The sequence below is a fragment of the Euprymna scolopes genome, unplaced genomic scaffold (assembly GCF_053919585.1).
Source record: "Euprymna scolopes isolate OS-2025 unplaced genomic scaffold, ASM5391958v1 sca240, whole genome shotgun sequence".
In the NCBI taxonomy this organism is placed as follows: Eukaryota; Metazoa; Mollusca; class Cephalopoda; order Sepiida; family Sepiolidae; genus Euprymna; species Euprymna scolopes.
In genome coordinates this window covers 15,001-25,000 of record NW_027633259.1, presented here as the reverse complement: position 1 = coordinate 25,000, position 10,000 = coordinate 15,001, and the positions used below count along the sequence as shown (strand labels likewise).

The 10,000-nt window shown below is 60.1% G+C and overlaps 2 non-coding genes and 1 pseudogene across 2 annotated transcripts in view; all 3 read right to left on the bottom strand.

The window, feature by feature from the left end:
• The window catches only part of LOC145274012 (large subunit ribosomal RNA), a 5,722-nt gene extending 3,433 nt beyond the window's left edge, over nt 1-2,289 (bottom strand). Inside the window, exon 1 of the ribosomal RNA XR_013866587.1 lies at nt 1-2,289. This exon is cut by the window's left edge and continues 3,433 nt beyond it. This is a non-coding gene — a ribosomal RNA (large subunit ribosomal RNA).
• A 595-nt stretch (nt 2,290-2,884) lies between these two features.
• On the bottom strand, nt 2,885-3,042 carry LOC145274013 (5.8S ribosomal RNA). Its single transcript, XR_013866588.1, has one exon. It is a non-coding gene; the product is annotated as a 5.8S ribosomal RNA (ribosomal RNA).
• Nucleotides 3,043-3,437: 395 nt separating this feature from the next.
• On the bottom strand, nt 3,438-5,808 carry LOC145274008 (small subunit ribosomal RNA; annotated as a pseudogene).
• Nucleotides 5,809-10,000: the final 4,192 nt, after the last annotated feature.

Sequence of the window (10,000 nt, the reverse complement as noted above, 5' to 3'; positions counted from 1 at the left end):
CGCATTCGAGGTGACCAACCGCCCAGCGAAGCGTGCTGGCGGCGGCGGCCGGATGGGTCGGCTCCGTCGTTCGGGAGAGTCGGCCCGTTCCACCCGTTCCGAGTTCGAGAGTAGGTCGAGGCCGTGAACGGCCCCGGGGCCTCCAATCGTTCGCTTTACCGGATGGAATTGCGACGATCGAGCGCCAGCTATCCTGAGGGAAACTTCGGAGGGAACCAGCTACTAGACGGCTCGATTGGTCTTTCGCCCCTACACCCGGTTCCGACGATCGATTTGCACGTCAGAGGCGCTTCGGACTTCCACCAGAGTTTCCTCTGGCTTCATCCCGACCGGGCGTGGATCGCCATCTTTCGGGTCCCTGGTCGCTCGCTACGCCAGAGTCGGCCGAGTCGTACTCGGAAAAAGGGGAAACCGACCCGGGGGTGATGCGCCCGCGCGCAGCGCCTAAACTCGACGACAAAATAGGACTAGTTCAAGCCGCGGGATCTCACCGATGGGCGGAAGGAGGATATGGAAGCTGGCGCCCGGCAATTCCCCTTTTTGGAAGATGCGCCGGTCCCCTCTCGGGGAGGAGGGAAAAACAACCGCACGTCAGCCACGAGCCTTCCCTCTCCTATCTCTCTCGGGAAGAGAGAAAAAAGGAAAAGTTGCGGGCACCGCAGCAGCGACGGCGGAAGGCCGAAAACGCCGCGCCGGCGGGATCGGGCACGGCTCGGAGGCGGGTGAGGCGAGGAGAAGACGACGGCACGAGACCGACGACACCCCCCGACGACCCCCGGACGACTTTGCCACGACACCTCTCCCGATCGACGCCCTCCTACACGCTCTCTCGCTTTCGCTTCGCCTTCGGGGTTAGTCAGAGGTGGCCCCTACGACTCGCGAACGGCCAGGACTCCTCGGTCCGTGTTTCAAGACGGGTCGGGGTGGGTTGCCGATGCACGTCGCTGACCCGGGGTGGCGGGCGGCTCGAGTAAAAAAGCGTCGCCGAGCGACCTCTCCGGAAACGGAAACGGGCGCGGGCGGGGTTGCCCCCGACAAGAACCCGAAACGTCGGCGAGGTGCGTGACGGCGAGGCCGCGCCAGTCCTATCCCGCCTCTCATCGCGCACGCGCCCGAGACGGTGGGGCGCCTAAGGAGCGACACACAGAGTGCGTCGCCCGCACGCGACTTCCGGCGGGATCAAAACGGACCGGCTCGCCACGTGTAACGGATCGTGTCAGATTTCCTCCGTTCCCGGCAGAAAGGGGCAGTTACGTTCGCGGGCCCGACGGCCGGTGGCCCCCGACTTCACAAGGTGGGAAGACGGGGGTTTTCAGGGTGATGAAACGCCTGCCGCCTACGGAAAAAAACCCGCGTGTTCGACCTGCACGCCGGGAACGGGTCGCGACGACGGACCGGAGGGGAAGTGCGTCCGGTGCCGGCCGCGCGGAGGTCGCGCCGAAGCGCCCGCGCCATGATTACGCCGAGCGATGAGAAGGGGACGGGTGCAGCGGAGTCGCGCGCGGAGGGAGCAGGAGGAAAGAAGAAGCGGCGGCGACGGATGCGGCGGGTTAGGGCCCGGCGGCAGCAGCGATCGAGAGGACGAGTCCCCTCCGTCGCAGCCAACCGACGCAGCCACCTACCGACGCCGCGGTCGTCACCACGTTTCCCTTCCCGCTATCCACGCGGCCCGTCTCCTTCGTCGGCGACGCGGGCACAAAAGCTGGCCCGCGGAGAACGAGTTCCCCGCGGACACGACGAACGACGACCTGTGCCGCGACGGCCTCTCTTTCAAGAACACACATCGAGTTTGGGCTCGAGCCTAGGCAGCACCGGACTGAGTCCCCCCGCGATCGCGGTGAGCGGTCCCACCCGTTTACCCCTGGGCGGTTTCACGTTCTCTTGAACTCTCTCTCCAAAGTTCTTTTCAACTTTCCCTCACGGTACTTGTCGACTATCGGACTCGTCCCGGTATTTAGCCTTGGATGGAGCTTACCACCCGATTTGGGCTGCGTTCCCAAGCAACCCGACTCTCGGATCGAAGGCCGTCGCTCGCCGTCCGCACCGAATGGGCCTGGCACCCGCCGCGGGCGGCCCCGATCGAGGGAACTCCGAACTATGCGAGACGAAAACGAACGGCTGCCTTCGACCCATGCGCCACACGTCCCGAAGCCTTTAACTTGCGACGGGATTCGGCGTTGGGCTTCTCCCGGTTCACTCGCCGTTACTAAGGGAATCCCGGTTGGTTTCTTTTCCTCCGCTTAGCGATATGCTTAAGTTCAGCGGGTCGTCTCGTCCGAGCCGAGGGCGGCGGTTTTTAGTAGAGTGTGGTGTTTGGAGGAGAGGAATCTCGATCGGTACCCTCCGTGTGACGACGGCTGGCCGATATAGCGCCCGTCCGACCGAAAATGAAGAAGCCAACAATTAAAAAAAAAGCGTGGGTCCTCCCCATCCGACGTTGCCTACGACGCGGCCACCTTTTTACGGTGCGACGGCCGTGCTCGTCGCGCTGCTCGAGGCGTCGCTGAGAGACACCTTCATGAGGCAGAGAGCGAGACGAGCAGGCGGCGCTTACGTCGGCAGTCGGTTAGGTCGGTGCTTTTTTTTTTGTTTTGTTCTCCCTTCGGCTGCTTTCGGACAGACTCCTCCTGCTCCTCCTCCACAGTGTTTCTTCACGCGGTCGAAAAGGGAAAAGACTCCGCGGTCTGCCAGCGGGAGACGAAGGAGGAGGCCGGAGAGGGTTTTAAAAAAAAAAAAGACATTGAAAGGAGTCAATTCTTTTTTTATTTTTCTTCCCCCTCGTCACTCGCTCCTGCGACGTCCCGGTTACCACCGTGCCGAGGACCGGGCGGGCACGGGGACGGCAAGATGTCGTTTCGTTAACGGAGAAAGACATGTAACGTTCCGCCTCTCGACCGGACGTGGCCCCGAGACAAGGGATCTCGGGGCCGCAATGTGCGTTCGAGGTGTCGATGTTCACTGAGTCCTGCAATTCGCATCAGTTCTCGCGGCTGGCCGCGCTCTTCATCGACGGACGAGCCGAGTGATCCCCCGTCCAGGGTTCAGCACTTGGGTTTTTTATATTAGTTTTTGTTTATATAGATTTAGTAGTGTGCGAGGAGGTCTGTGCGAGGAGGCGTGACGGCATTGCAATGTCGCGAGTAGTTTGTTTTTAGCTAGCGGCGGTGGCACAGCGGCTGCAAAAAAAACAAAAAACGATAAAGCGGCGACAAGGCAAAGAAGAAGCGGCCATCACTTGCGGTGGGCGAAAAAACAAACAGGTGGTAAGACGCGGAAGCAAGCAAGAAGAGCTGGGGCTTTAAAAACCTCCGCGTCACCACAAATCTATCTCTCGCTCCGCCTTTTATAGGTTTGTTTGCGCGCATTCGAGGCGTTGACGCCGACAGACAGAGGAGGTAGGCCGGAAAACAACAAACCAGTCTCGAACGGGAAAACGGTAATGATCCTTCCGCAGGTTCACCTACGGAAACCTTGTTACGACTTTTACTTCCTCTAAACGATCGGGTTCGGTCGTCTTCTCCAGGCATCGAACGCCGAGGCGTAGATGCACGAGTGTCGTGACGGACACGTCGCGCACTGCCCGGCGGCGTCGTCGGCCAGATCCGAGGACCTCACCGGACCGTTCGATCGGTAGTAGCGACGGGCGGTGTGTACAAAGGGCAGGGACGTGATCGACGCGGGCTGTTGACCCGCGCCTACCGGGAATTCCTCGTTCACGGGGTTGGTTACAGGCCCCGATCCCTATCACGGGAGGTGGTTCAGAGGTTTCCCAACCCTCTCGGGCCGGGGCGAAGTCCCCGCTGATACCTCCAGTGTAGCGCGCGTGCGGCCCCGGACATCTAAGGGCATCACAGACCTGTTATCGCTCCGCCTCGTGTGGCTTTCTGCCACCCGTCCCTCTAAGAAGTGCGTGAGAAAACCGACCCGGACCCGAGCGCCACGGAGGACGCCGAGCCCGCCGTAAAAATCACTGACATCGGCGCACTAGTTAGCAGGCCGGAGTCTCGTTCGTTATCGGAATCAACCAGACGGATCGCTCCACCAACTAAGAACGGCCATGCACCACCACCCACCGAATCGAGAAAGAGCTATCGATCTGTCAATCCTACCGGTGTCCGGACCGGGTGAGTTTTCCCGTGTTGAGTCAAATTAAGCCGCAGGCTCCACTCCTGGTGGTGCCCTTCCGTCAATTCCTTTAAGTTTCAGCTTTGCAACCATACTCCCCCCGGAACCGAACTCTGGTTTCCCGCAGGCTACCCGCCGGGTCATGGAAGCGAACGCCGGCGGATCGCCGGTCGGCATCGTTTACGGTCGGAACTACGACGGTATCTGATCGTCTTCGAACCTCCGACTTTCGCTCTTGATCGAGGAAAACGTGCTTGCCACACGCCATCGCTGCAGTTCGTCTTGCGACGATCCAAGAATTTCACCTCTAACGTCGCAATACGAGTGGCCCCGACCGCTCCCTTCGATCATTGCCTCGCCGTAGACGGAGACCGACAGACGTAGACGAGGCCCTCTTCCATCATTCCATGCTTATCGTATGCAAGCTTGAACAGCCCGCTCTGAGCACTCTAATTTTTTCAAAGTGAACGTACCGGCCGCCGCGGACACTCGGTTAAGAGCACCCTTGGAGGAGAAACCGCCGACCGCAACACGCGCGCAGACAAGACACGAAGCAGGGACTCGGAGCGGACCGGGGGGTTCAAAAAAAAAGAGGAACGCGCGGAAAGGGAGAGGGAGAGAAGCGCGGGGGTCAGAGTGCGGGGATGCGAATGAACACACCCAAACACACACACGTAGCACCCCCCCGTTAGACTACTCCCGGAACCGAACCGACGACCACTTGTTTTTTTTTTCCCGGATCCCGATCACGACCTCCTCGTCCACCTCGCCGGCAGGACCGCGTGGCGGGTATGCTAGCGGTTGACACCGGCGGAAAGGGCCGGGAATGCGAACGGACGACCAAAGTCAACGACGGACGATGGCGCCGCCGCCCCGGGGCCGCTTGCGCGACCACGAACCCGAGTTCGGACTACGAGCTTTTTAACCGCAACAACTTTAATATACGCTACCGGAGCTGGAATTACCGCGGCTGCTGGCACCAGACTTGCCCTCCGGTTGGTCCTCGTTAACGGATTTGAAGTGTACTCATTCCGATCGCGGGGCCTCGACAGAGTCCCGCGTCGTTATTTTTCGTCACTACCTCCCCGTGCCGGGAGTGGGTAATTTGCGCGCCTGCTGCCTTCCTTGGATGTGGTAGCCGTTTCGCATGCTCCCTCTCCGGAATCGAACCCCGATTCCCCGTTACCCGTAGTAACCACGGTAGGCACTTAACCGACCGTCGACAGTTGATAGGGCGGACCCTCGAGAGACCCGTCGCCGGGCGTGAAAGCTCGTGCGATCGACCAGTGAGTTATCCAGAGTCACCAAAGCGGAGCGCGCCGCCCTATGAGCCCCGCCACCGAACGGACCCGCGAGCGGGAACGCCGACGACGGGAGGACGGAATGACGCGCATCGGTCTCAGTCTAATATGTAGCGCCGCGACCCGGAACGGCCGACGCGGGTGCCAGCGCGCGAGGCGTGGCGACGACGGCGCGCCGACCGATCGCGGCCTGTGTCACATGTATTAGCTCTAGAATTGCCACAGTTATCCATCGCCTCCGAGGAGGAATACGGTCCCGAGGATTAGGTCCGGTTCCTGAGCCATTCGCGGTTTCGCCCGTTCTAATGCGTGGCGTGAACTTACACTTGCATGGCTTAAGCTTTGAGACAAGCATATGACTACTGGCAGGATCAACCAGGTATCGTTGGAATTTGGGACTTTGTTTCGACAGAACGACAGACCGACCGACCGACCGACCGACATAAGACAGACAACTACAACGACGGGCACGTGTTTATTTGTTTTTCGAGGAGGTTCGCCGTCAGTAGAAGCGCGCTGCCCGCGCTGATGGCCTCTTTTTTGTTTCTCCCCTGACTTGGACCGAGACCGAGACTCAAAGAACGAAAGCGACCAACGTCGACAACAACAACGACAACGGCACCCTTGACAGCGATACATACGACAAACGACAAGCAGCACGACGGCAGTGCACACGGACATCGAGGGTCAAGGTGCAGACTGAACTCGCCGAGGTCGTCGTCATCGTGGTCGCCATCGATTCCGTCTCGTCGTCGTCGTCGTCAACGTCCACGTCACAGCCGGCCGAGAAGAGAGAACAGACGACAGCGTCGACAACAACAACATCGACAACGGCACCCTTGACAGCGATACATACGACAAACGACAAACAGCACGACGGCAGTGCACACGGACATCGGAGGTCAAGGTGCAGACTGGAATCGTCGAGGTCGTCGTCATCGTGGTCGCCATCGATGCCGTCTCGTCGTCGTCGTCGTCGTCTTCGTCGTCGTCGTCGTCATCAACGTACCAACCGACCGAGACGAGAGAGCAAGCAACAACGTCGACAACAACAACGACAACGGCACCCTTGACAGCGATACATACGACAAACGACAAACAGCACGACGGCAGTGCACACGGACATCGGAGGTCAAGGTGCAGACTGAACTCGTCGAGGTCGTCGTCATCGTGGTCGCCATCGATGCCGTCTCGTCGTCGTCGTCGTCTCCGTCGTCGTCGTCGTCGTCGCCAACGTCAACGTCAACATCACAGCCGTCATCGGGGAGGAGCTGGACCAGGGCAGCGGCGGCGTAAATTTTCCCGTCACCTTCGTCGTCGCCTTCGTCGACCGACCGACCGACCGGCGTCGTGTTCGTGCTCGGAAAACCGAGGAGAGACAACGTGCACATGGCGCGTTCTCGCAAGCGGCTCCTCGGTCCGATTTTTTTGGGCGGCTTTTTCGAGCTTTTTTTTTTTCTCACCCTTTCGTCCGTGCGACGGCGAACGTTAGGGGAAAAAAAAAAAAAAAAAAACGACAACAACGCGGCGGACCGGGCGAACAACATCGTCGACACACACGACATTGACGACCGGTCCCCCTTTTCACAATCGCATCGAGATAAAAACGAACGAGTCCGATTCGAGCACCGAGTCGCGAGCGGGAGGACTGTCGGTGCAAGTATCGATCACTGACGTGAGCGCTTCGCCGGACAGAGGATGGCTCATCCGGCAGCCGTGCAAAACGACGGTATGGGAAGAACGAACAAGAAGAGCAACGACTTGATCGGCGGCTTGGGAACTGCGGACGGTGAAAACGGGTTAATCGACTGCGACCACGACTGCTCGATCGATCTTCTTTGGCGCTAACAAAGGTGGAGGTGGCGCAAGAAGGGACTAGCGCTATCACCGTCCACGTATCAGAAGATGCGGCGGCAGACGTCGACGCTTATGCGTTGTCGGACGAGAAGTCGCTGCAGCACGTGTACCGCGAGCGGGACGTCCAAGGTTTTGCCAGACGGAAAGAAATCGGGTGTCAGCGAACGTTCACACGGCTGTGAGATCGGACGCTGACAGGAGTAGGAGGCGGCAGGCAGGCGGCGGTTACGGCGGCGGCGCCTGCTGCTGCTCATCCTCCTGTTTGCTGCGGCGACTTCCAGGACGGGAGAGCATCGAACAACGTACGTATGGTTACAAGGGGATCAGGATCTACATAGTGCATCCCCCGCGGCTATTTTTGTTTGTTTGTTCGCTCGTTCGTTAATTCGTTCGTTCGTTCGTTCGTTCGTTACAATGTACGTTTTTCCGTTCGACGGCGGCAGAGAGCGGCGGCGTTTCTCCCTAATCCGGAGGATTTATCGGTCGCACAGCGATGGGTCGTTCGGCCGATCATCGAAAGATTCGCAGGTAGTGGTTGAATGGCAGAACGGCAGCAACAACAGCGGCGGCTGAGAGCGGCGAACGCTGAGGCGGAAGCAGAAGCTGCAGCAAACGTATCGGCTAAACATGGTGGACATAGATATGGCTGACGACGCGGGTACCACGACGACTATGGAACCAGGAAAAGGAGCCGTTAGTTGTTCCAACATATCGTTCGACACGTCGAGCAGCCCTAGGTCCACGGAGAAGCACACACACGTACCACGTATTATAACCTAACGACGATGAGCGGGCGCACGGTTGGCAGGAACGAAGGCGGCGGATCAAAACAAGTTGGAGCGCGGGGCGACAGCGATAACGGTGACAGCCCTAGGCGGCGGAGATGCCACTTTCTGACGCCTTTGCGACAAGCCCGTAGAGACGTTCCGGACCACCACGAGGCAAAGAGTCGCTGCTCCGACGAACCGACACACCAAAGTGTGCTTCCTACCGAACATGTTTTATAAAACTTTCAAACTGGAAAACCCCAGAAATGGTGTTGGTATTTGTCCAGACCCACCTCCGACACCTGAAAATGGTGGTCAAAAAAAACGTCGATTATACGAAGCGACATTTCTGGTCGGCGATTTTCCAGTTTTACGCCTACTGCCACATGGGGATGTCGGTAGGCGTCGCAAAGTGCCTTCTCGTAGGCTAGGCACACCAGGACTTTGTCATTTTTTTCCCCCTCGACATTCCTGGTCCGGTCTATTCCGATTTTACACCTACCGCCATGTGGGGGTGGCAGTAGGCGTCGAAAAGTGCCTTCTCGACCGCTAGCGACACCACTACTTTATCGAGCTCTGGAGGCCCGCACACCGACCCGGGGGCCGCGGAGTCGACCCCGGGGGCCTCCGCCTCTCGCCGCCGCTCACTTGGACGCCTTCCGCAACCTGTGGTCCCGCTCGGGGCCGCCGGGAGCCTCGCCGACCTGACCGGTGTCGGTAGGCGTCTGGAAGCGCCCGGCCGACCTGGACGAGGTCCCCCTGGCCCCCGGGGGACACCCCTTAGTTGGATGGGGGTGCTGTCCCGGGCACACATGCAACCCGCGGCCGCCTACCGACAGCCCCCGTCGCTCGATCGCTACTCCTTTCCAACATATGTCGGAGAAGCCGGGCGGTTGTGAAACCCCAGAAATGGTGTTGGTATTCGTCCAGACCCACCTCCGACACCTGAAAATGGTGGTCAAAAAAAACGTCGATTATACGAAGCGACATTTCTGGTCGGCGATTTTCCAGTTTTGCGCCTACCGCCATGTGGGGGTGGCAGTAGGCGTCGAAAAGTGCCTTCTCGACCGCTAGCGACACCACTACTTTATCGAGCTCTGGAGGCCCGCACACCGACCCGGGGGCCGCGGAGTCGACCCCGGGGGCCTCCGCCTCTCGCCGCCGCTCACTTGGACGCCTTCCGCAACCTGTGGTCCCGCTCGGGGCCGCCGGGAGCCTCGCCGACCTGACCGGTGTCGGTAGGCGTCTGGAAGCGCCCGGCCGACCTGGACGAGGTCCCCCTGGCCCCCGGGGGACACCCCTTAGTTGGATGGGGGTGCTGTCCCGGGCACACATGCAACCCGCGGCCGCCTACCGACAGCCCCCGTCGCTCGATCGCTACTCCTTTCCAACATATGTCGGAGAAGCCGGGCGGTTGTGAAACCCCAGAAATGGTGTTGGTATTCGTCCAGACCCACCTCCGACACCTGAAAATGGTGGTCAAAAAAAACGTCGATTATACGAAGCGACATTTCTGGTCGGCGATTTTCCAGTTTTGCGCCTACCGCCATGTGGGGGTGGCAGTAGGCGTCGAAAAGTGCCTTCTCGAACCGCTAGCGACACCACTACTTTATCGAGCTCTGGAGGCCCGCACACCGACCCGGGGGCCGCGGAGTCGACCCCGGGGGCCTCCGCCTCTCGCCGCCGCTCACTTGGACGCCTTCCGCAACCTGTGGTCCCGCTCGGGGCCGCCGGGAGCCTCGCCGACCTGACCGGTGTCGGTAGGCGTCTGGAAGCGCCCGGCCGACCTGGACGAGGTCCCCCTGGCCCCCGGGGGACACCCCTTAGTTGGATGGGGGTGCTGTCCCGGGCACACATGCAACCCGCGGCCGCCTACCGACAGCCCCCGTCGCTCGATCGCTACTCCTTTCCAACATATGTCGGAGAAGCCGGGCGGTTGTGAAACCCCAG